The 27,080-nt window shown below is 37.6% G+C and overlaps 1 long non-coding RNA gene across 2 annotated transcripts; it reads right to left on the bottom strand.

The window, feature by feature from the left end:
* LOC135314990 (uncharacterized) lies at positions 1-27,021 on the bottom strand. Of its 2 annotated transcripts, XR_010374406.1 has the most exons (5): positions 26,926-27,021; positions 19,279-26,328; positions 7,513-7,669; positions 3,761-3,856; positions 1-3,604 (listed from the first exon to the last, which is right to left on the bottom strand). It is a non-coding gene; the product is annotated as an uncharacterized LOC135314990 (long non-coding RNA). The 2 variants fall into 2 exon arrangements; XR_010374405.1 differs by having other exon boundaries at positions 1-3,856.
* Between the last annotated feature and the right edge of the window lie 59 nt (positions 27,022-27,080).

The following is a 27,080-nucleotide window of genomic DNA, read 5'->3' as shown; positions in this document are numbered from 1 at the left end:
TAGAAATATGAAATGAATGTTTATTAGCTTAAGCCTATGATGCAGGTAAGCTATGTTAACAAAAAACAACTGCAATCAAAAAGTAGGTCCTTTGTTCCTACAGCCGCTTTGCAGCTCTCTGCACTTAGTGATTTGCAAATTATGATGCAGACTGGGAAAAAGAGTTTAAATACTGCAGTGCTACATTGGCATGGATGAAGTCTCAAATGCAAGTGGTGATTTTATTGGTGAGATTTACACTTGATTTAGTTTCTTAAAGTAACTGAAAAGGAATCAGGTTTTCCATTATTTGAAAAGCTGTCATGTAAAAAAGAAAGATTAATATTATTTGCTCAAAAAATGTAACGGTCTTGTTCAACTTGTTATGGCCAGTAAATGCAATTTTGCTAGGCTCACAGTCAGTAATTTTTAAAAAAATTCTCTATAAGAGTTTTCTAGTTCTGCACTTCCAATGACCTTGCATAATTCATGTGCCCCTGTTACCTTTTGTTTGGTTCATAACTAGATAGCCCTAAGACCCCCTTGCCACCGACTCCTTTTCAAACCTTTCAAACTTATATATGTTAGAAGAAAAATATCCTAAAAGGAGATTATTCGAAAGTTTCTCCACGATACAGAAGCTTTAAAGCCTAATGCTAGACATCAAGTATCCAAAAAAGGATCCAATAATGTCTTCCTCCAATTTAGAGAGACAACAGGCCATGATTATAAACTCAGAAAAAAGTTTTGCAAAATACTGTAAAAGCTTATCGAACTGTTTCACAGGGAGATAAAAATTCTATAAATGACTATCATCAAGATGCTTGTCTTACACATTATTTCAGCTCCTATCTGTATTTTTCAGCTAGAGGAAAACTGCATTTACAAGAGTCAGCCAATCTTTACAGTACCTGAGCTCTCTCTTTGAGCTGCGGAGAGGATCACTCTCTAGTACAGATTGCAAAGACTATCAAAGCTATCTGACACGGTTGCAAACTGTTTCAGGTTCTTGATGATCTGTTCACCTCCTAGGATCTTAGCTATATCCTAGGGGGACAGTTTTATTATTTTTAATAGGTGCCGCAGAGAGCCAGCTTTTAAGAAGTCTTTTAGGAAGGCAAACACAACCCATCTAAAAGTAGTAGGGTGTCCTTATGATAAAGTAAATTTCCATTAAAAGTTATCAAAATAGATGAGTAAAATCATGCACTGCTGTAGAGAAAAATCAAAGTAAAAAAGTTGGCTGAAAGGAGATTAAGAAATAGAAGTGAAAATTACTGTGTCATCAAAAAGATAATGAAGTTTAAAAGAAATGATAAAAAAGTCATTTTGTAGAACACTTTATAAAAAATGGAGTGTAACTCAAGCCAATAAAAATAAAGATTTTGAATAGGAACTGTTACTAATTAGATATTGTTGAAGGCGAAATTAACATTTCAGTTTTACGGTCTGACAAATAAAAACAAAAAAACCAGCTCTCTCAGCTGTTAGCCTGGTTTTATCAGCAATAAGCATGCAATAGTATAGCAATATTACATGCTGTTTTTCAGTCAACAGTCCAGAAGCAGTCCAGCAGCGAACCAGGCATGGACATCCATATAAAAAGGAATTTAGAAACCCTGATGCATATACCATATATGTGTTTTTACACATTTGGGAGATAATGGGCTTGCTGGTAACAGCCCTCGTGTCCTGGAACCCATGTAGCATGATCTGAACTTGACACACACAAGGGCAGCCACATCTCCAGCAGTTTCTCCTCCTGTGGCTCAAGAACTCTCAGCTCAGTCATTGCCAGATTAAGTTCTTGAGTCCACAACTCTTGCTCACACCAGTAACTTTCTTAATGCCAGTGAAGGTATTTGTTGGATTAAGCAATGGGAATGACAGACTTCCTTGTTCCCTTCCAGCAATTGTTATTAAATGTCTAGAACAGAATGGAAAGCCATAACACATGCCTTCCAGTTATCTTTTCATGAGTCACAAGTTCTCACTTAGCTGCTAGCATCATCTTTACAATACAAATTTCAAATAAAAGCATTTAAAAATTAGAGTATATGATCATAAACCCCTTTACCATTATCAAGTGCTATCAATGCTCTCAATACTATGTATATATTGTTTTTACCTCAAGGAGTTTGCACTCCTCATCACAGATGACAGATAATGGTTTGGAAGACATTCTGATGGACCCATTGATACCGATCGGGAGAATGCCATTTGAAATCTGTAACATAAGGTTTCCAGACCAGATGTTGTCTCAAGTAGTTTGTTTTGTTTTCTTTTTATTTTTTTTTTGTAAATTATTAAAAAGGCTTTGCAAGTAAATTCCATATTGTTAGGAGGATGTGAATTAAAAATTATATATTTTTGAATAATTTTCCTTCTCTTGCATTTCGTCATTGGGTTTGGCTCACTCACACAACTGGGACATATTCAAAGAACATACATACCATATGATATGCATATCCAACGGGAGAAATAGTTATAAGAAAGCAGACAATGAATTAAGCACCCTTTATTCAGAAAATCCATATTAAAATACCTGATATTAAACATTAGGACAAATACACAGTGAAAAATTATGAATGGGGAAGACAATAACAAGGATGGTGACAACATTTAGGGTCTTACAGGCCATGGAAGATGCAAAGGCAACACCTTTGTTTGCTGTTCCTCACTCTAAGCACAGCCTTCAGCACTCTTGAGTAGCAGGAGAACAACTATTAAGCTGATAAAACCTGCCAAAGAAACTTCCCAAAAGAAGAACAAACAACTACCGTTAGGAATTTTATTGTCAATCTGAAACAGCTGACTGCCGGAAAATGTAGCCATAAAAAATAAAATATAGCTTAGATCCCTCATTTGCCTAAGCTTGCAGGAAATGAGAAACTTTCACAACTGAAATGTCAGCTAGTGATGACATTTCTATAGCCTGTTTGTGACTGAGCGCAGAGGGTCTCCATGTTGTTTCCTTATTTCATAGTTTACTAATCTGTGCTGATAACAATACTACAGCTCACAATAAAAATGTAATTTATTTGCAGAATTATTTTTTGCTGTTCGAATGATCCACTGAAATTCTGAGTTCTAACTTCACAGTAAAATAGAATATTATTCCTGTTTTTCTCCATAAAATTGCAAAACACACTTTGGGGTGATATTTCCCATTCATAATTCCCTCTGCGGAAGAGTGTTTAAGAAACGATTTAAACATAACTAGGTGAACTCTCCCTGGGTTTTATGGCAGTTATACACGTCAAGGCTTTTTGTCTGATGCGGGCCAAAACTGCTCGTCTTCTTAATGCAAGATCTTTCACGTACCTAAGGTGCGTGCTGTGATGTGAGAGAGCATGTGCATCCTGCCCGTGCAGGATGAAAGCCGGGCAGTCGTGCTACGCTGCTCTGGGAATTTCATGCAGCAGAGTGGAACCGTGCATAATGGAGGTGAAAGGATGTGGTTCATATGGAGGGTATGCGTGAGGTCACTCTCAGAGCCTGGCACTTTCGGGGAATCCTCTTGTGAGCTCAGACGTGGTGTTTTAAGGGCACCCAGAGGGGACCACTGAGCTCTGTGTAGCCTGAGTGGTCAGGTGATGTTGTCCTGAGGGAACTTCTGAGAATGCTGTAATTGGGCAGAGGAGAGGCAGCCATTAGATCTCTGCATAATAACCAGCAGCATTACATCATGCTGACTTGCTATTCACAGCCTGATTAAAAGGCCTAGTGACAGATGAGAGGACAAGCCTGTGACCACCTTCCCTCATGTTATTTTATATACCAGCTTGCTATTTTGGTCTGCTGTTGTGACGAGACGGCACTCATCACTTCATTCTTTTACACGCTCTCCGACCAGGAAATAACCAACGTGATGTACCTAGGAAAAAAAAAACAAAACAAGGATTGTATTCTTGAAGATTACATACTGCCTCGCTGAAATACTTTCCTAGGGAAAGGTGTCTTACACTGAAATTTTCAATTATTTAATTTTGTTTGTCTAACAGTCTCAGCCACTTCCTGCCATGAATCTGTACACAGAACTGTGTGCAACAGTTATTTTTATGTCCATATGTAGACTTGTGAAGAAAGCACTGCCATTAATAATTTCTATTTGTCTAGAGAAGCTAATCTTTAAATCCCTTTTTGAGGGCTGGTCTATAAGCTGCTGCATTAAGGAAACCTTTAGTGCTTCCACTTTATTCTGGCTGTTTCTTTGGTGCTATTCAAAGTCTCAATGAAAAGCCCCTCTTGCAGTTCTGCAGTTAAAACAACAAAGCACTGCCTATGTTTCTTCTTTAACACAGCTCTAAGGATTTATTCTTTGCTCCTTTATTCTTCCTTTTTCTGAAGTTTGCTTGTCCTTCTCCCCTTTAAAATCTCTTTATCTAAAGCTGAATTAGTTTTCGCAGCTGGTTGGCAAACTGCCATCGTTTTCTGCTCTGACACTTATTTGTCAATTTCCAGTTGCCTTCAAACTTTTTACTTTTCTTAACTTATATTTCTTTTTCCTCTTTCACAGTTTCACTGATTCAAGTTTTAGTTGTTTTAATAGAAAGGAAGAGAAAAATCCCTCCTGGGAGGGAGAAAAGGAGCCATTCTCTACACTGACAAAGAGAAAGCAAAAATACTCTGAGACTTACCCACTGAAAACTTTGAAATAACAAACTTTGTGCTCTCTACAGATACCTATAATCTGATCCTACTTTCAGGAAGGTAGCAGGTAAATCTGCTACAGTGTTTATGTTTTCCCCTAAGAGATAAGAAATTTGTAGATCCATTTTTGTATAACTTTTAGACTTTTCAGAGGCTACTGTTTTGCTTTATTCCATCTGAAGAGCGTTCACTCCAGTTTTAAACAACTAGGGATTAAGGAGTTAGTTATTTATTTCTAACACTCCTGCAGGTTAATTTCTCAACTCAGGGTGCATATAAAAATTGCTAACCTCCATCTTAGGTTTCTTCTCATAAACCTACTAAAACAATTTGTCAACCTTTGTTTAATATATACTTTAGGTTAATACATTTTAATGAAAACTAGAAAACAAGACACTTCTGATTTGTTTTATTCTTTGAAACCTAACAGAACTACTTCTCTTACGTATAGTTTACTTCAGATGTTGCACTTCAGGCGTCTCATAGGCTGTTGTACCAGCAGAGATAGAGGGTGATAGAAAGAGATCCTATGCCCAATATTGCCTTCTAGACTTTGAATGCCAGTATAGTGACTTATGTAGGCACCATGCAGCCATTACTCTGCCCACTCAAATAACAAGAATAGAATATTTAGCAAAACTGTCAAGGAACAAGTGCCCAAATATCACGTCTTTATTTTCTATTCTTTAGTGTTCAGTTTTTAATCTCCTGAGCACAAGGAAAAGGCAGCGCAAAGCTTCCCCATCAGACTGAGCCCTTTCTTTCTGCTGTGACTACTATAGAATTATTATTACAATTACTGTTACTAATAATTACTATACTAATTACAAATTTGTATTATGTGAGCACTGCACCTTCACTTTCTTTGGAACTGGAATAGAGTATTTCTCATGTTGCCAGAATGCAAATACTAGGTATTTTTACCATCCCTATAGCGACAGCTTAGTGGCATGGGTTAGAGAGCTGCATACATTGTCATGTCTTGGCAGTTTGAATAGAGTTAAAGCAGAAGAAAAGAAAGGCCATAACTGAAGAAGAGGAAAACAGGGTTACAGCTTTCAGTAGCCTTTCTTATACGTGAGGTCCTAGAAATTGGCTGGACTTACTGTGAAGTGGTGAATACTGGCAGCAGCTGTCCAGTAAGTGGAAACGTAAGTAACGATCACCCTTGTGGTCTGAGTTACTGCAGGGCAGTTCCCAGCTGACTTCAATTGTTAAAAGTTACAGCCTAATTAAACCTCAGTTCTTCATCAAGTATTTCTTTGTACGTATCTGAGACAATGTCTCATGTGTCTACCCTTATTATTTGTTCGCTGCTGTTCCACTTCTGCACATACAGTATCATGCCTTTTTCCCTTTTAATTCCTTCTAGCTTTGTGCATACACCAATCTTCCCAAAGCCACAGAATGAAAGTATTTTACATATGAACAAAATCATTTTTAAAGCCAGACCTTTAATGCTGAATTAGGTGAAGAACCCGGGCCAGTAGCTTACCTACATAAATCTAAAATCAGACCCTTTAGCTATTTTTAAAAATAGGCTAACTTAAAATTGACCTTTCTGGAAAAGAACTGAGTCATAAAAATGAATATTAAAATTACACTTAGTGCATCGTATGTATCTGTTGTGTTATTAGACATTCAAAATACTAGCCTCAGGACAGTGATGCATTATCTCATTCCATTGCACCGTTGTGAAGCAATTGTTTCAACTAGTTTAATTTTTTAAAAAATCATATTTAGATATTTTGAACTAGCTTTCACTGGTGTCAATTTTTTAAAGTTTTATCATTATAAAGTTGATTAAATGTATTTAATGCATCAGCAACAATCAATAAATCAGTATGAAATTAGTATAAAGATCTTTAAAACACTCATACGCTTTGAAATAATTTTAAAAGTTCTTACATAAAATAACTATTCAGATTAGAAAGTTTTCTTAAATAAGAGGTTTGAAAAAATTTAGTAGAAATTACTGTCATTTTGTCTCATTTGGAGTCTTCAGGAGTCTAAGTGAAATTTACAGTTCACTGATACATTCATTTTACTTTATTTCAACTTAATGTTTTAATTTAGGTGTAAATAATTAGGAAAAAAACATTTAGATTTGTGAATGTAGAAGCACTAAGTATATTACTTCATATTTCATGTCATTTTTTGTAGGCCTGGGGGAACTATATTTTCATGTGGTAAGTTGTTTTATATATTTTAAGGTATAATTTAATCTGTGCATACAATACTCTGATCAGCTGGCTGAGCTGTTTTCCGTGGGAAAAACCAAAACAGCCCCATCTTGTCAAAGACATTACCACACTATTTTGGTTTGGGTGAGCGTCAATGGAAACTCAAGATAAGTTTGATAGGTAACAGCCATAATATAGGCTGGATGCTTGAGCTCGCAGCCCTAATATCCTTCTAATGTAATTATTTTAAAAGTAATTTTATATACATTTCCCTGAGCTTGAAACTAGAAAGAAAGAAGATTCAAAGAGAACCACATTTTGTGATTTTAAACAACAATGTAACCATAAGTATTAGGTTGGTAATATCTGTGTTGACTTAATTCCGCATCCAAACTCAGTTTCTTTTGTCCTTGCTTTGGTCTTCATGCTCCTCTCTCTTCAAGTGTTTCTTTATCAAGCCTCCCGAAGTTTCCTGATCCCAGTTGGTCTTATATTGCCACTCTTTCCTCTGTATAATCTTTGCTGCTCCACCTTCTTGTTCAGCGCATTCAGCGTCTGCTGATTTCAGAATTTTGCAGGTCAGCTGACATCAGCCTTTCGGCTACCACGTTCCGCCTCCTCCTCTTTCGCTTTCCAAACACACAGCACTCTTACCTTGTTACTCTTTTTTCTTGTTATTCAATCTCACGCTCCTTACCCCACATGTTCCCATTTCTCCTCCAAATTCCCAGCCTTAGTCATCAGAATTCTTAGCTTTTATTTGCAAATTCCTGTTCTAGTTGGTTAATTCTTGGAGAATTATTGATTACAGCCAGTGGAGTAACTTGATTCAAATTCAAATCTGCAGCATATTTCTGGAAGAGTAACAAGAAATATTTGTAAAGATTATAGAAGACTTGTTATGAAACTGGGCACTTTCTGGAAAAATCAGTCAGTTTGTTTGGCTGAAAGTGGTCTGCTGTTTTTGTATCTATTTTAGGGGAAAAAAAAAGCAGCCTTAAGGCATTACTATTGCGATTCTGCTGTTGACAGCAGAAATAATTCTGGAATTCACAGATGCCAACAAAACCATCCAACCACATATAAAAGTATCAACAAAACTCTGTCAACACAGGGAGTCTCTAAAATATGTAATATCACTGAGAAATGTTTTCCAGATTTTGAAATATCACATACTAAAAATGTCTTCCTGCGAAAGTACTGCTCTAAAATATTAGATTTTACTTCCAGTTTTAACTCCCTGGACAACACTTCCAATGAATAAAGTAGCTTCTCTGAGTCCTTTTTTCCCCCCTGCCATTCTGAAATAGCCTATCCTGAACATATAAACAAAGTCTTTTGTTTGTCTAATCAAATCATAGCCTATAAGAAGTCTCCAGCATTGCAAAGGAGAATATAGAATATAGAATATAGAATTTTCAATGCATATTTCTGCATTATCTAGGACAAAACTAGAGAAACAATAAATATGGTGGCTCTTTCTTTTAGAAGAGGGATTCTGACTGCTTATCACACTCAAGCGGGAAGGTAATCCTGTAGAAGACAGAGCAGAGAAAGGGAGAAGGACTCCTATAGAAAGCTATGTTTAAGAAAGAAAGCATGTACACAACTTGCTGGATGCTTTTATTTCATCTGAGCTATAATGTTTGCAGAATTATCTACTAGGAAAAAAAAAAGGGGGTGTTGTACACTGTGGTGTGTCTTTCTCAGAAAGGTTACAAGTTCATTCAGAGTAAGAGAAGCTGAGATAATGGCTGGTTTAGGGCCAAACCATTCAAACGTTGATGGAAACACAACATTTTCTATCTGAAATAAAGCACTGATAAGGCAACATTTGTTCCCATTAGAGAATGTTTCAAATGAACTAGCTAAGTAATTTATGCTCAGAAGTCTCAAAGGAACTAGTGAATCATTGCCAATTTTTAACTTATCTTGGAAAACTGGGAAACAGTGAGATTTGCAAATGTTGTCCCATTACCCAGAAAAGGATATAACACAGAATAACAAATTAGCTGGCCTGACCTTCACTGGAGGTACAAGAATGGATTTGTTACCTTGGAACTTTGCTGGTAACGAACTAGAGACTACAATTATAATTACAACTAGTCAGATAGCTGCTTTTTTTTTTGCGTGAGGTCTCTTTCTGTTTGGTTTTGGTTTTGACCGGAGTAATGGATCATAAACAAAGTAGGCATGTGCACTTCGTCTTAATTCACTTACTACGTACAATGAAGTGGTTTTTGATTCAAACGCATGCATTCTATAAAATTCACAGGAATGGGCTAGAGGGATTAGAAACTGCTCTTTTGATGTTGATATTCAAGATCTTCTGGCTATTTTTACTTGTTCCAGTTCTAACCTCTTGCTACATATATTTTATGGCCTTCAGAGTATGGCTTCTGGATCCTTGAAGGGGATGGATACAGAAAAGGTTATGCATAAATTTTGTGCAAAAGTAACTAAAAAAACCAAAAGTTGTTTTAACTTGTTTAGATTTGTTATATGTTCATTCTTATTTCCACCAGGAAACTGGGAACGGGAAAAAGTTGAAAGTTGCTAAGAAGTCCCTAAGAAGTATCAGTGAATATTGTTAACGGTTTGAGAATTATCCAAAGATTGGTAGGCTATTAAAAAATAAGGATGGATTACTATTAGGGTAATTTAAATCAAGTGATTTAAATGGTTAGTATCCACAAAAAAATTATTTAATCAGCCAAAGTAAGAGGAATATGTTTTTATTTCAAGAAAATTTGTATCTACAGAATGGCAGAATCTGTCTTAAAAACCAATAGCTTAAACTAGGTTTTAGAGTATTATCATAGATTACATCCTCAACCTGAGCTTTCTGTGCTTCTGTGAAAAGAAGGCTAACGAAATCTTTGAATGGATAATAAAGGGGAATGGAGATGGGAAATGCTGGAGAGGTTACAGAAGAAAACTCCCCAAAACCCCAACCCCCCCAAAACCAAGATCGCGTAGCTGAGAACCTTGCATTATGGTGTGGGGTGTAAGTAATTAAATTTATCTGGTATATTGAAAGGAAGTTTAAGAGATGGGTTGATAAATAAGTATTTAAACATGGGAATTACATCTGACAGCACAGAGCTTTTTGATCTTGCTGTCAGAAATGCAACACAAGCTAATTACTGAGAATCGAAATTAAGGTAATTCTTCTAGAAATAATACATTAAATTTTTGGGTGACCTGAAAGGGACATGGTTCCCTTAAAACAAAATCGGAGGCCCTTTCACCTAATCTGTGGAAGACATCCTACTAGTGGGGAGCACAGATGGCCACACTGAATAATTACGGTGTCCTTTCTGGGTTTTGAGGATAAGACACAGTCCCCTCACAGGTTTGGGCTTGGGAGGAAAAGCTGAGAAATTTAAAGTCACAGAAGACCTGATTGCTCTCCACAGTCTCATCTTTGCGCCTTGGAGCAGGGCAGTATGTATAATAATATCTCATAGTTCAGGCCTTAAAATAACTGCCTGTAAATTCAAGATGTTCTTGTTGCTCTTGATATATATCTGCGTAAACATGTTGTGGTTATGGACTTTTGATTTTTCTTCTCCTCTAGGGCACAGAATAGATTAGAGAAAGGACCACATATACTATACTGTGAGAAAAAACCTGAAACTTATCGTTTTGTTGATTGCAGGTTGCAAAACTTCCTTCCCAGCTTGCTTTGCAGAGCACTGTGAGGTTTCACTTTCCTTCTAATCATGGACACATTTCACCTAGTCATATCTAGTATAATTTATTATTTTTCCTTCAGGAAGCTGGTTGCTTTTGAAGTTTTTACTCAGGATAAATCTATGAGGGCTTTCGTCTTAGTCTGACAAAATATCTGGCAATGGTATAGAGCGCAAAATTTGGTGAGTCGTGATGACAGGCTAGATGATCTAGTTATCTTTTTTGTATCTATAAATCATATTAAAACATGTAAAGCAAATGGATAAGCAATCTGCGTAACTAGGAATAAGTACGTACATACGGACTATTTTAATAAGAAGGTATGCAGAAATATTTTAAGATTGTATTACACAAGATGTTTTTCACTGTTTTTTTTTAGTGATAAGATTTTAAAGCATCTTTTTATAAGGTTTCCCTCTGCTGTGACAGGATTACTTCAGCACGTCTATAAGTAAACTACAAACAGGTTTCTTAAAAACATGTCTGTGAACTCAGTTCTTGAATGTCAAAGAAAGAAACCTGTAGATGTGGCACCGGAATTCAGTGGCAATGCAGAAGCACCTTTTCAGCCGGGAACCTTTTCCTCTCCTTCTTTCTGACCCTTACATGGTCTCTCCTGGCCCTTAGTGACATACGCAGAAATTGAAACAGCAGAACTGAACAGCAGTCCATCAAAACTATCGTCCAGCTGCTGGTAATGAAGAACCAGTGCCTTCAGGAAAGTGCAGCTGGCTTATTATAAGGCAATGTCCGCAAAGGAATCCTCTCCTAATCTTAGACAGTGATTGTTTTGGATCATGAAGTGAGATGTTTTATATTACTTGTGATTCTTCATACCTCCATATAAGTTCCTATAAAAGCATATTGGCAATCTCTCTGAAATGCATTCAGTTCAAGTCCTTATTCAGACCAGATCTTGACCCTGTTTAATAGTAGAGGCTGTAGAAGCTCTATGAAACTTACGTCTTACCTCATAAAAACTGATGTTTCCTTGCGGGCCCTATTGGACAAGCGTGATGACATTGGACAGCAGAGACAGTCTATTGCTTAGCTGCATTCTGGCCTCTGTATTTGTTTCCAGATAAAGGGAGGAGAGGGGGGATATTGTTGAAGCACCTGTTAGCTAAGTCATAGGGCCACGGGAAGTCTAACAGACTGCCCTTCCTCAGCCTTATTATTCAACCTTGTGTGAAAAGCTTTGTTTAGCTGTTGCCCTGAATATGCCTTTTAAATATCTGACTGAAACTTTATAAGGTATGTGGTACATATTAAAGGCTGGAGATAAAAACCTGTATTTTTGTAAGTCTTTATCTGTTTTTTCTAATGTACACTGTCTATACTCTCAACCGTAGTTATTTAGGGGCATTTTTTTCAGCTAGCTATTTAAGATGTTAAAACTATATTATTTTGGGTGGCCCATGAACTGTGATTATTCATCCAGGGACATTCTTCTCCCCTGTGACACACCAATGGATGATATCTTGGTCTATTGTAGTCCCGATGCAAGACTTGGAAGACGCAGGAAGGACAATAGTGACGTCAGCTGCAAAAAAGCAGTCTGGACGTACAACTTGATGACTTCACACTAGCAGTCTTTAAATTTAATTTCCTCTTTCACCAGGCTGCCATTCAATAATCTTTCTGAACTAAGAACTCCTGATAGTTTAAGCACCCCATAAAACCTCCTCACTAATATATTCTGGCCATGCTAAAGCAATCGCTATGCCTTCTTGGAGGAACTTAAGATTATTTTGTCTACAAACACTTTTATCCAGACATCATATGCTCCTGTTATAAACATTTAATAACTAAGCACTAACACTTGATTTTGTGAGGTATGAAGTTACGATTAAGTGTTTATCCCAAGCATAGCACTGATAAAATAATCTAGTTTTCTATTTTATTTCTACTAGAAAATGATTTCTAAACGAGAAAAATGCAGTGCCTTAACGTAACATTTATTTTTTCCTTAACATTCCAAGTCACATAGTACTGTTCGGTGTTAGTCTCCAAAGGAATTCTTTTCACTGTTATGAAGTCACCAGTGTTTTCTTCTACAAGTTACAACCCTACTCCAGGTTTTGTGATAATCATACTCTTGCACACTGGAACTAGCTTCCAACCTTTTGCCTCACTACTGCCGAGGTTGACTGTTACTGCACACAAAACTTATGTTCCCTCTTGCACGTTTTACCCAGATGATAACCTTGTAAAAAAAATTCAACCTGTGCAAATGTTACATGCATCTAACAAAAATATTCCTTTTAGGAGTTAATTTCAGTATCATGCGTGTATGGAATTTTGTTAGATAGTAAAAATAAACAGTCTTTTGAATAACAATTTATTTAAATTGCTCTAATACACTGGAAGCAAATTTGGTGCTCTATTATTAAAAATGAGAATGAATTGCTTATGACTTACATAATTTTCCTGTCCTAAGCTCTTGGCACATAACCAATTACATTCATAAATTACTTTACTATTTTTTAAATGAAATAATTCCAGAAACACTGATATTCATCCCTATTAAAAACCCTGGCCAATTAAACTGTTTCTATTCTTGAGAGTCAACATGTTCCATGATTATAGGACTGTGGACAGAGGGAATGAAAACCATAGTTAAGGTCTTCCCCGTGAGATTGCCCTGTAAAAGGAGCTTGGAAATCTTTCCGCTCTGGATAGTTGTGCTCCCTTGTTCCTGCAAGGACAAGGTTCTGACTGAAGTGTTAATCTTTGAAGAAACGGGACATCCACAGGATTCATACGGTCTCAGGCATGGGTGGTCATCCAGACCAAATGTTTAAACTGAGTCCAGGAGGAAAATTAAAGCAAGGGTGATCTCTGGAGCCCGTCAAATCCATCCTGCACGAGACAAAACACTTCTGAATGTTATTCTGGGTTTTCCCCCCAAATAGTAGTAATCATGCAGAATGGTTTCCCAATGCAGTAAATTAACCTGAGATTTATGTTCTTTGTTTATTAATGTGTTGTTATAATATTAATATGCATTATTATTATATTATGTTGCTATCTTCTAATATGTATTATATGTTATAAATATTGTTATAAAGAATAGTATTTATTATAATGTTATTTAATCTTATTCAAACTGAGGTTATTTATATAATTTTAATATAAATATATACTTATATAAATGTTATATATTTATATTATATAAAATTTATAATGATATACTTTTTTTCAGCCTTCTAAAAGGAAAATATTGATTCTAAGTTAGTTAGCCAGGTCTCCCTGAGAAATGGAGAAAATTGCATCCATAAAGATTTCTCCTGTCTTACAGCTCCCTTCCAGGTACCTTTAGAAGGCAATTCATTCAGTCCTATTTACCTCCAGTGACATTAGGGTCAGTGCAAACAACCAGCTTGGTCTAGAAACCCAGCTTTTAGACGGCTGAAGTTATACGTGATGAATCCTTTCCCAATCTGAAATGCAGATTTTCCTTCTCCTCCATCTGTAGTACTTACTTGTGGAAGTATATAATGTGAAGTTGAGCATAAGGATGCTGTGTCTGAAAACATTCCATTTTTATTTGACAGCATTCATGGCAGGGGTTTGTTGTTTTTTAAGGAAATATCACAAATTATCATCATTGTGTCAAAAAGATACAAAGGAGCCATATTTTCAAAAGAGAAAAGGTGGAAAAGTTACCATGCCAGAGACAATACATTAATTTGCAGATCTGTGTCGTTATTAACACTTGTATCTACAGACTCACAGCCACTGTAGGGAGCCACCTTGAACCTATACGAAAGCATAATAGTGTTGTAGAGTTTAGACACCTGTCTTTTAAATGGATATACTTCTGATAAGTTGGATGGTTTCTTAACTAAGAAGTTTCTTACCACTAGAGGGCTCAAAATTGCTGTGTGATTTTATGGATGAATGCATGTACAAACATATATACATATATACATACACACCATGTATGAGATGTGTACATCATTCATATGCATGCGTTTTACTTCTGCATACACATGTATAGACACACATATATGCACATACATATATACACACTTGTATTTTAATAGATTATATATATATTTTTTAAAGTCTTTGAACAATTAAATGTAATTAAAATCTGTAAAGATTTTTTAATATAACTTTGCAACTCATGATAAAAAAGTGAAATGTTCCTTTAATTTCATAAAATAATTACAGTTTTAAGCTTTGTTCTCGGGTGGCCAGATTTATACAGAATGTTCATTTCATCAAATTGAAAAGTGCAAACGATCACGACAAAATACAGTTCAAACTTCCATGACCAATGCGTGCTTTCACCTTATGTTTTATTAAGATATCTAGATGACACTGAATAGCATGGGCATACTTCGTTTTTTCATAAATGACTTTCCACAGAAGGTAATGCAGTGTAGCAGGATCTATCACGCCAAGCATTTTCATTTGATTATATGACATATTCTCCTGGGAGATCTTAGAGGCTCTAAATAAATAAAGTATTCCTGGAAAGCTGACTGTTTTCTTTCACTAAGGTGACCAACTGTAATGAAGAGAGAAATGGCTTTCAACCATTTGTAAGTAAGTAATGCATAATATTTGGAGATAGTGCAACCCAGTTCCTCCACAGTATGACGATGTAATAATGAATAATTTACCCAAGCAGTCCAAAAGACAATTAACATAATACTTTCAGTCAGACTTGACATATACAAAAGTTTGAGGTATCAATATTTTCTAAATGTCAGCAAAGTTATATTCATCTAAGTATAAGAAACCTACTCAAGAAACCAATATTTCAGGAACAATGATGTTTCAGATTATCATGATTAACAATATATGTTTTTGTAGAAATAGGAACAGAGACACCAAAATGTTTTGCAGACATTTATTGCTGTACATAACACTCAATTTTGAATTCTTCAGAATTCTTTCCTGTATAGAAAATTGTGGAAAAGCACAAGAAAACAGAAGATTTTCTGTTTGCAGCACTTCAGTGTTTTGATTGTTTGTGAAAAATTGTGTTGAACGCCATCATGTATATGAATAAAGACTACTCAGGTGAATAAGCATTTGCATAAGGGAACCAAACCTTTCAGACTTTGAAACCGAACAGTATTTTTGAATTTGGCTGGACTGCATGTGATTACTGCCCACATTGTCACTTGTAGAGTTAGATCCTAACAATTGAATAAAGCCTTAAAAATATTCATTTTCTAGCATCATCATCTTTTGTGTGTTTTCTTAAGTTGTTAAAAGTCCTACCAGGTGTTTCACCTTCATAAAATGGTAAATTATTCAAAAAGCACAATAAAATAATCGGGGAGCGTGGGGTGTGGGGTGGAGTTTAGACTCCATAGTAAAGTAGGCTGGAAATACAATTCTATTGCCATGTACACCTAGCTAAACTTTAAAAGTACAGCTTATTATAGTCCCATTTTTGTTAACACATTTACTTTAAAATGAAAAATGCATCTAAGCCAAGATATTTTTGCTTTACGAATTTTAACTCTTGCATGTTTTCCTTTAAAAATCTAGCTTTACCGGTTGTGCATTTTGGATTAGAACTATAATGTTCTAATAAGAAATTCTCATCTTTTTGTGTACTTTTTTCGTAGCTGTAATGCACTCTTAATATACCAGTCTGTTATCTGAACTTGGAAAACAACCTGCCACATTGGGTGACAGATACTAATAGTGGTTTTGTTACTGATATTCATCACATCACCTTTGGTTCCAGGAGTAAATCAACAAAGTAGATTGGAATGTATTGAAATGTATTGAATGTATTGAAACTACTTTTATTAGACTAAAATTACAAGTTTTATAAATTTAAAACACATTTCCATAATGGGAAGATCTATTTCCTTAACCACAGCCTAGTGATGTCGATGAAATTATGCCAGGAGAAAGGTTCTATCCAGATGGAGTTAGCCGTTCCATTAGGATACGAAGAAAAAACATCGTATGACACCGCTGTACAAATTGGCTCGAGTGATTTCACATTTATATTATTATCCTCAGTATAAGAAAGACATCAAGCTATTAGAGTATGTCCAGAGGAGGGCGACCAAGACGGTGAAAGGTCTACGGGCAACACGTACGAGGAGCGGCTGAGGTCACCCGGTTGTTCAGCCTGGAGCTGAGGGGTGCCCTCATCGCAGCCTACAGCTCCCTCGGGGAAGCAGTGGAGGGGGAGGTGCTGATCTCCCCTCTCTGGTGACCAGAGGTAGAACACGAGGAAACGGAAAGAAGCTGCATCGGCAAGATCAGACTAGGCATTGGGAAGGTTCTTCACCAGAACAAGCTCCTCAGGGAAGTGGTCACAGCACGAACTCTGTCAGCATTCAAGGAGAGCCTGGACGACACTCTCAGTCATCTGGTTTAGGTTTAGGTAGTCCTCTGAGGAGCGGGGAGTTGGACTCGATGCTCTTTATGGGCCCCTTCCGACTCAAGATACTCTATGATTCTATTTCTGTAAATCCTGCCATGAGAGTTTGTCACTCATGAAAGAAATAAGGCTTAACTGACCTCATTAGCTACCTCTGCCGTTTTCTTGAGAGTTGGTATATCATCACTACCGTGTGCCTCAGCATCCTTTTTAGAGGAAAAGCCAATCTGAGTTAATGTTGTATAAGTATGTATTAATAACTATCATAACATGAAAATAGCAGTGATTTTCACAAAGATGCTACATGCCACAAGATGTGTACTGGGTACAAATCTGCAAATACGAAATTTCTTAGAAGAGTGAAGTTTAGAACTCTTAACTACATAGGTGATATTTTTACCACCTTCAAACGAGGGAAGGAAAAATTTTATATTGCCAGTGTTTTACACTGCTTTTTGCAGTAGTTACACTAATTCAGCATATTTTACAATTAACTCTTGCCACTTTTCAGCTCTGGGGATTACAGCTGAATAGCCTGTTTGTAATTAGCTTTATCTACAGGACTATATACGTGTATAGAGAAATCTCTAGAAATAGATTTTAGAGTAATACATATATTTCAATGGATAGAATGGAAAAAATTAAGTGATATTACACTGCCTTGATAAGTTTCAAAGTCTATTTGAGTATTTATTGTTCTTTCAATACATATGTATATGTTAAGGCTTTTCTCTTCTTTATAATCACGAAATCAAAAAAATAATGCTGTGCTATATCCTTTTATTTGCTTTACCCGATTTATGGGAACTTTTTTTCTATGGCTATTGAATTTCAACAGAACTGAATACGTCTCATTATTTGGAGAAAATAAATGCTGTCCAACTCATTAAATCTAGATGAGGTGAATATATTCTAATTTGTATTATCCAGGAAGCATTTCGTCCATCAGGCTTTAGGTGTTTTATTAGCTAAAATAGTCAGTCTCCATATGCTTTCTCCTTCAGCAGGGGAGAAAGTTCTTATTGTTGTTCCTTTGCTTAGGTAGAGCTCCTTAATGTGGGTTATTTCTGATATAATTTGATATAAACAAATGTGGTTTTGCCCCAGTCAGCAACTAAGCACCGGGCAGCCGCTCGCTCACTCCTCCCACCCCAGTGGGATGGGGGAGAGAATCGGAAGGGAGAAGTAAGAAAACTCGTGGGTTGAAATAAGAAGAGTTTAATAATTAAAACAGTAGTAGTAGTAATAATAATAATAATTAAAAATAAAAATTAAAAGGGAAATAACGAGAGAGAGAGGTGAAACCTTGGGAGGAGTTAAAGAACCCAAACAATAAATGATGCAACCGCTCCCCACCCGCCGACCGACGCTGCCAGTCCCCGAGCCACGATTGCTCCCTCCCTCCCCCAGCCAGCTCCCCCCGGATAACACACTGGGCATGGCGTCATATGGTATGGGATATCCCTTTGGTCAGTTTGGATCAGCTGTCCTGGCTGTGCCCCCTCCCCTCCCAGCTTTTTGTGCACCCGGCAGAGCCTGGGAAGCTAGAAATGTCCTTGACTAGTATAAACACTACTGCGCAGCAACTAAAACATCAGTGTGTTATCAACATTATTCTCATACTAAGAAGTCCAAAACACAGCACTACACCAGCTACAGTGACGAAAATTAACTCTATCCCAGCTAAAACCACGACAGCAAAAATGGAATACATGCAATTTTAGCTTCAGTACATTGTTTTTAATCTGTTGGCAAAAATGAGCTTTCAGGTGGGATGGGATATGATAGTTTTAATGAACTATTTCTTAACTGGACAGTATTTGTCTTGTAATCTCTACGTAATTTCTGCATAACAACATAACCTCACAAGTGAATGGCAGTCATATATTATTTCTCTGTCACATCAGTCTTCTAAAATACGAGATTTTCTTCTATTTTCTATATCACAAGTGCATTACAGATATCAAAGTTGCCAAGACTTTCTACTATAAACATGTCATTTTTAGCCCGGTGGCTGTTGTTACTCTGTGCTCCTCCTCATCCATGAATGTGTTCCATAATATCACTGCCATAACACCCTACTGAGGTAAGAAATGCCAGGCATTAACCAAACATAACTGGCTAAACTGGAAAATATAAGCTATCAGACTGAATGCAGCTTCTTATAAACTGTATTTAAAAATACATGTTAAATATGGGGTTTAAAGGACTAAAACTCTTTGCTATAAACACCTACAAAGATCAGAGTTCATTTCCACTTTAAGTACTTACTAACAGGCATACCAAGTGGGGTAAACATGTAGGACAAGATCCCGGGGCTCAGGATTACAGGGATCTAACAGCAGTCAATCCAAAGCTATGACAGCATGCGACAGAGGCAGGAGGCCCACTTATAAATACCTTTGTTGTGAGCCTCGATGAATCTGTAAGCGTTGTTGCTAATACGCACGATGATCCCGTTTCTGGATTTTGTGATTTGTACTTTTTTATGGGCATTCATCTCACTTGCAGTGACTCAGTTCTGCAGTAATTTTATTTTTACTGTTTCAATATATGACTTCTGTTCTAGAGCAAACAGCTTAAACCTCTAAATGAAAATAAGAACAACAAGAACACAAATATTTAGAAGTTTTGAGACAGGAGTCTTCCTACTTGGCTAAAATATTACAAACAAAATACTACACAGAAAAATTACAGGAAACAGGCTTTTTATATATATACACACACACACATATATACGTGTAAAACGTAACTTTCTATAACATTGTATTTATATCTGCTTATTATCAACATGAAAAATCTCTATGTAAAGATTTTCACCTTAATTTGTGATTCTTAATTATTGGAAAGTGTGTCTTTAGTTTTCACTTTTGTAACTGCCAAATTTTAAATTATATACCAGCTGTTATTTTGCTGATGTATAATTTAAAAAGGATAAATTATGTATTTCTAAATACTTTTTTTATATATTTCTATTTCATATCCCTAAATATTTTTGTGCAAAATTAATTCAAATTGCCCATCACTAGAATATGAAGAGAATCTCCCTCATTGCATGAATGCTTTGCATTTTATGTTAATATTTCTTACAGTTTCCTTCCTCTCTCCACTATTTTTTCCCCTTTAGTATTTTGTATTGAATGACTTAAAACCCCTTGAAGTCAATGGAACTGTTTTCATCGAGTAGGTCCATGGAACTCTATCTTTTATCTGAAGGGTTTAAAAAACCAAAGGTTTTACACATAATATATGTATGTGGAACATTTAAAGCAAATCATAACTTCTTTGAAGAAAATGTTTAAAAGTCACATATTCAGAAAGGTGATCAGGGCTGCAGCAGAAAGATTCCCATTGAGTTACTGCATACTTGGGTGAGATTTGGTGGCCTAAATCTGCAGTATTGAAGCAACGCGGCTCTCTCCCATTGAACTGAAAACAAACGAAACATTAATTCAGTAAGGTAGGCAAACGTATGCTTTACTTCGAGCATATGAGTTGTTCCATTCACTTTGATTGAATTTAAAGTCATGCAGCCACTTACAAACATTCGTAGCAACTTCATGATAAGTCTTACTGAAATGTAAATCAAATCAGTTGTATTTTGCAACTATTAAAATAAGAAAACGATACCATATCTTATAAGTGATTAAAGTCAAAGTGGTCTCATATTTTGGTTCCTTTTCATGTTTCCAGTGCTGCTTTCACTGAAACAAAATAACAAGATGAATAAACCCCAAAAGTAATTAATAATCTGCCACCCTTCCTTCTGGCTCAAAACAGTAACTGAATAATTTAGATAGACTTGTACTACTGATGAGCTGTCTGTTTTAACCTCACTGCACTAAGGAATACCCTTTGTCTCAGAGAGGCAGCATTACGTCTAATCCCCATGCTTCTGGGGCCAGATCGCCTTTGTGTGCAGCTGACACGTGGATACATGTTTTCATGGCAAACTCTGAGGATATGTGCCAAATCATTCTGGCCAATTTATCCTGACAATAAGTTTTATATGTTTACCTTCCCCCACCAGGAGACTTTCCAATTCAGGGGTATTTTGTAGTAATTGATTTCAAGCGGGTAGAAATACAAAGCACTGGAATCGTTAATTTTTGTTGGTGAAGTAAAATTATTTCATCAAGAAAAAACTCCAAGGCATTTGCCAAACTCTAGGGAAGAATCAGTTGGAGGTTCCCAGTGTAACTTCTTATTCTTAAAAGCAGTAACAATTACCTACAATCTTGGAAATTAATTTGTAATCTACTAGCACATGCATTTTTCTATGGTAAACCTTTAGAAAGTATTTTTAAAGATCTCTGGATCTCTACTAGGAACTATTACTACTGCAATAATATTAGAGCTATGACTTTTATTACCTTTCCGTTGGCAAAAAGCCTACTGTTATAATAGTATTATACTTGTAAAAATTACTTTTTCTGTAATAGCTTATTATTTGAAAGATTGATTACAAATTATACTGGAAAAAAGTGGGCTTTGGTGGTGGTTAGCAGTAGGAAAGTCTACTAGTAAAATTTTACTAGGATATATTTGTCTTTCATGATCTCAAGCAGTACACATTTTGGCAGTGAGCAAAATGAGCAGAGCAACTCAAATTTTGCTACATAATTTAATATAAAACATAGCACAGAAAAGACAGTTCCTTTGACTTCATTGTCTCATTCTTGTTTTTCCTTTGTCCCCTCTGCAACATGTTTACTTGCCCCCCTTTCCATTCCTTTTCCGGCAGTATTTCTGATCTTCTCCACTAAAATAACTCTCATTTGTCAGCAGAACTTTAGCAAACTTCCAGGCTTCAAGAATCCTGAATAAGGTCCTATATTGTAAGACTACATTTAAAAGTACAACCTGTTTTCACTAGTTTTAATTTATGAGGACAATCAAGATGGTGTTAGTCTCTTTGGGAGCATGGCTGAGCCCTAGCAGAGGTGTCCTTATGACCGCTTAGGGGGTGCTGCATTGTTCTAGGTCTTTCGGTTCTCAGGAAGGGGACCAGGCTCGACAAGACAAAGAAAGAAACTAATTTTGCTGTTAACACCTCTCTTTTTCATATTTCATTTATCCTGAAGTGCCAATATTTCAAAGAAGTAAAACGGTTGGTGGTGGGTGGGCAAAATGAGACATAAAATAGTGATAGTGCTAGAGCAATTATAATAAGAGATTGGAAATGGGTATGTTGATTCCTTGAAAAATGCCCTCTTCACCATCCTGTTAGAGGAATACATCCTGAAGCATCTGGAGTGATAGCTGGCTGCATTCAGTTGGAAGAGGTGCTTCACCAATGTTATTTTGTAAGACAGTGCTAAGAGGTACAGAATCAGTAACACCGTAGACTGACATAAGCTACACAAGGTGATCCTGCTATTTCTCACATACTGTGTTACATCATTGTATCATTACAATTAATTACTCCCAGTTTGTACCAGTTTTAATCCCTGAATTATCTATTTTCCTATTAAAACAAACAAACAAACAAAAGAACCAACACAAAAAGCCAAAACTGAAAATACTACTATTATTGGAAGGCAAATGAAATAGTGTCTTCAATTTCTTTCATTCTGAGAAATAAAAGGTCTTTAAATTACTGTACAGAAAGATCACCATGGAGATGCCTTTTTGGGGTAAGTGTCTAGCCACTGGAGTTTCATGGATCATGCCCTGATCCATGTATTCAATTTCTTGGGAGGGATGAAAAATGATCTTGTCCTGAGGCTACCTTGTTTTTTCACACTGAGCTCTGGAAAGGTCCTCAGGTAACCCCAAGTATAAAAAAAACGAGGAACAGCTTATAAATCTGATCTACAGATTCAGTAATGTGGAACTGAGAAAAAATCAGTTCTGTATTCCTGAAGAAAAGTCTAACAAAGCCTTTGCAAATTTTGATGAATATTGTGGGAATAGGAGGCGGCAGGTGATCTCTTTGCCGAGACAGCAGAAATGGACATTGATTTCCGAGACACGCTCTCTCCTTCTACCAGTAGAAAGGGAGTTTTGGCCAATATAGTTATGTTATGATAAACAGTGTGGTCAAATTATTACTGATTTTAAGTTACCATCCTCAGTTTACTGGAAAAAGAAAGCTACTACACAGAAATGGTCTAGAATATGAATGGGTTTAGCAGTTGTCTGTGCTCTTTTCTGTGAAAAGTGCGACTATAAACATATAATGTAATGCATATAATAGAGGTGCAGATAAAAGGAATAGAAGCATGGGAAAATAGATAATCAGGTCACTTTCTGTCTAATACATATTTGGCTTTTGTTTTTCCAAACCCTGAGTTTGATTTTCATTAAGATTAATATTGCTGCGATCTTGGAGAAGTTCCACTGAAACTCAAAGGTTTTTACTGGTGAACAACTTCTGCAGTATTTTAAAAAGCAACAATTGGATAATTTAATCAATAATAATAGTTAAACTAATAGATTATTGGAGAAAAAAAAAAGTTTGACAAAAAGAAGGCAGAAGTTAAAGACTTGAAAGAGACTTCTGAGTTCATCACTAACCGCAATTTTAGTGGAGCCAAAGTTTACCAGGAATCCCAGCAATCATTCAGTAACGAAAAACTGCCAATAGTAGCGGCATCATTTTGGACAAAGACTGTATCTGTTTTCTTTTACCAAGCCGGGATGTTTAAGAGGTATCGTTTTTCATCTAATGATTATTGGGCTCTGTTGTATTTCCCATAAGGGGAAAAACAAACTTTTCATTCTGTTAGTCAGCGGAGAAATAACCATCACCTCTACAAGAAACAGGAGGCTGAGTCTTGTTCGACAAAGTGAACTTGATCAGATTAGGTGATGCTTACTAGAACTTCACCTCAGTTATTCTGCAGATTTCTATTTGTTAAAATACATGCTTAATTGCTTTGGTTTATGCCTCTCCCTAATCCCTTTCATTTCTAAGCACAGCTCTCATGTCTGTGGGAGAGATTAGTTTGAACGCTACCATCCACACCTCCACCAGCCAAGAGCGTTTTTAGAAATAAAGCTGGCAAATTGAATTTGTATTTTACGCTATCACTGAACTCACTCATACTGAAGTTATAGAATACATTGGCTGGTAGGACATGGCTGAAAGAAGCAGAAAAGGAATCGAGATCCTACGACAGCTTCAACCATCTCTGGTTAGATATGCCAGTCTAGAGCTGGCTGAAAAGGAAAAGCGGAGCAACAGATTACAGATTTGGAAAAAAGAGGAAAACTCTGATGATAGAGACTTTTTTTTACTTTTCCATCGGTCCTTTCTCCATAGAAATCACGATGGAGTGGGAGCAAGGCTGTACTACAGGCCTCCACAACTACTTTTGCTTGCGCTTTGGACCATGACCAAAGCCGGAGGCTGATATAGCGCAGGGCGGTGTCCTAGGTTGCTTGTATTTCATTGCTCCCCACCCATGACAGAAAACACAGCTTGCTTTAAACTCCCTGTGACCTCTACCACTAGAGGGCTGCACTTTATGCAATATGCCCCCCTAGACCTCAATCATCACCGCTCCAAGCAGTGAAATAAGGAGAAATAAGCATATTCTGAAGCATACCTGTAATAATTAGTACTGGTTTTAATATTAAATCAATATTTGTTGAAATGTTTATTATATTCATCTATTTGCTTAGTTAAGTAGAACTGCTACTATTTTAGCTTTAGCTAAATTCTTCAAAGACAAACGTGTCTATTAAACTATAAAAAACCCTACTTGTATGTACCAGAAAAGTTGAAAAAGCTTGTCTTAGTGGGACTAGGAGATAAGGTATCAGGAAATTGTTAAACAAAAGGCATTCTGTAGAGACAAGGGGAGGCACTTGTGAAACAGCTGTTAGTAAAGAAACAGACTAACGCAGGACAGACATCTGCTGAGTCTGAGGAAATTAGGTTTCAGGATTACCACTTTTTCCTCTAAGCTTATGGAAGACAGATACACAAACAACATACACACTGCTTATCACGTTAAAACCCTTTTTTATTCTACACTTCAGTATTCCTGTTGTTAGGATGAAACAATACTTTTGTTTAAAGAACGCAATCAAGTAAATGTTTTATAAGCTAATTGGAGCTCCCAAAGGGAAGACTTGCAGGTGCTGAATCCAATCAGATCTGCCACATAATTAAAATTGGTGTGGGGTGCACAGTAAAACAGATGTGGTCTTAAAACAAGAGAATTGTTTGATTCAACGTTACTACAGATGAATGGGACATATTCAGCGAGATAAAGGGAGCAGTGTTATAATTTATCCAGTTCCACTGCGGAAATTGACTCAAGATGGCTTCATTCAAGCATTGTGGGGTTTTTATTTTTGTCTTCAACATTTTCTATAAGTCTTTTGCTTAGTTTACAAATCAAAAGAGGCCTCTTAGGACTGATGACCCTACAAACTGGACCTGAAATTTTCAAGTCGTGCTGTGCTCTTTCTGGCTCAAATACTAATTAAAATTCTTCAACTGGAACTTAGTAAAGAAAATGTAAGAGCTAGAACCAGTCCCCAGCTTGCTGTGCCATAATTGTGTCAGCAACTGCCAAGGTAACAGAAGCCTAAAATTTTATTTCAGTCAGTAAACTAAGCAATTATGAGTCAGAGTATCTTAGATACAAAGGCTATATGATGAGTAAGAAAGTTCCATTTTTATACAATCATTTTTCTGACCATATATGCTATCAAATTGTTACTGAATCTGCCGCATCTATTTCATCTGCCTGCGAGGAGCCTAGATATCGCATTCCTGGGACACAATTCCCAAAGAAGTCATTGAAAGTTTCCTATGCACTGTGCTGGATCAAGTTCTTAATTTGTGAACACTTTTGGGCAGAGCCTGTTTAGATGTTAAAGTGCCCACCTTTTAATATCCTCTAATGCATTATGTATCTGGCTTATAATTCGTAAGTGGAGGTGATGTGCTATATTATGTATTGTACAAGAAATTTCTATTTTAAGTACTAAAAATGGTTTGGGGCAGTATTAATGGTAAGTGATTACTAAAACTAAGGCTGAGCCTCCCAGGGAGCTTTGAATGGAAATTGGATTTCATCCACAAACAGCCAGGTTTTGAGCTTGCCTAGTAAGAGGAATCAAGTCAGCAGCCATTCCACACACATACATATTAATACCAATTTAGCACAGAGCATGATCTAATGCAACAAACACACATTTCTACATTCTGTAGAGAATTGATGCTCCAGTACTGACCGCTACCGTTACATTTATATCAGCTTGAGAGAATTTTTCAGAGGCAACGAATAGCGAAGAGTGGAGTAAAAACGGTTTTACAGCACGCAGACAACCCCCCCACACACACACCTTACAATGTCTTAAGCTTCAACCCGAACAATCTGAGATTTGCACGCAGAAATAGCCTCCGTCGCAGTGAACCATCTTTGAATTTTCTACGAAATATTTACGTAAGAAGTGCCGCTCAGCGCCACACCGCTCCAGCCAGCCCGGCTGTCACAGGACAGGAATACTATCTTTATTATTTTTCCTACAAGCCTGCGCGATGCAGCCCGGCGCGTCCGAGGCTCCCGGCGCGGAGCGGCGGCGCTGCCCCCCCCCACCGCCCCCCCCCGGTCGGAAGGGCCCCCTCCGCACCGCGACACGCCGCGGCCGGCCCCGGCGAGGACGCGTCCCCGCTATCCCACGGCCGCCTCGGGCGATCTCGCCATCCTCCCACGCAGCCGCGGGGCGCACTGCGTAACCCAGGTGACGCCGCATCACGGCGGGGACCCTCCCGGGTGGGCAGCCGGCCCCCGCACACGCCCCGCCATGCCCTGCCCTGCCCTCCCCGCCGCCGCCGCCCCCCGCCGCAGAGGTTAAGCCGCCCCCGCCTCCCCCCCCCCCAACGGCTCCTCTACTCGAGCCCGTGATTGGCTACACGTTTCAATCCCAACCTCGCTCTCCTTTGTTCCGATTGGCCAGATGACCCGCCTGTCTTCGCAGGAAGCCCCGCCCTTTTTTAATCCTCGCCTCCCCCCCCCCCCCAATCTCTCCCTCCTGGCCCCCCCCTCCGCCCCCCGCACTGGCACCCCCTCCCACGGCTCTAACCTCTCCTGCCTCTCGGGTGCCGGCGGTGCGGCCGGGGGTGGCGGCCGCGGCCGGTCGGTCGGTCGGCCGGCCAGCCGCCCGTGCGCCCGGCGGCGGCGGGGGGGCGGGAGCGGGGCCGCGCAGGCAGAGACCCCCCCTCGCTCCCCGCCCGCGCT

The sequence above is a fragment of the Phalacrocorax carbo genome, chromosome 9, assembly GCF_963921805.1.
Source record: "Phalacrocorax carbo chromosome 9, bPhaCar2.1, whole genome shotgun sequence".
Taxonomy (NCBI): Eukaryota; Metazoa; Chordata; class Aves; order Suliformes; family Phalacrocoracidae; genus Phalacrocorax; species Phalacrocorax carbo.
This window is presented reverse-complemented; position numbering and strand designations above follow the sequence as displayed.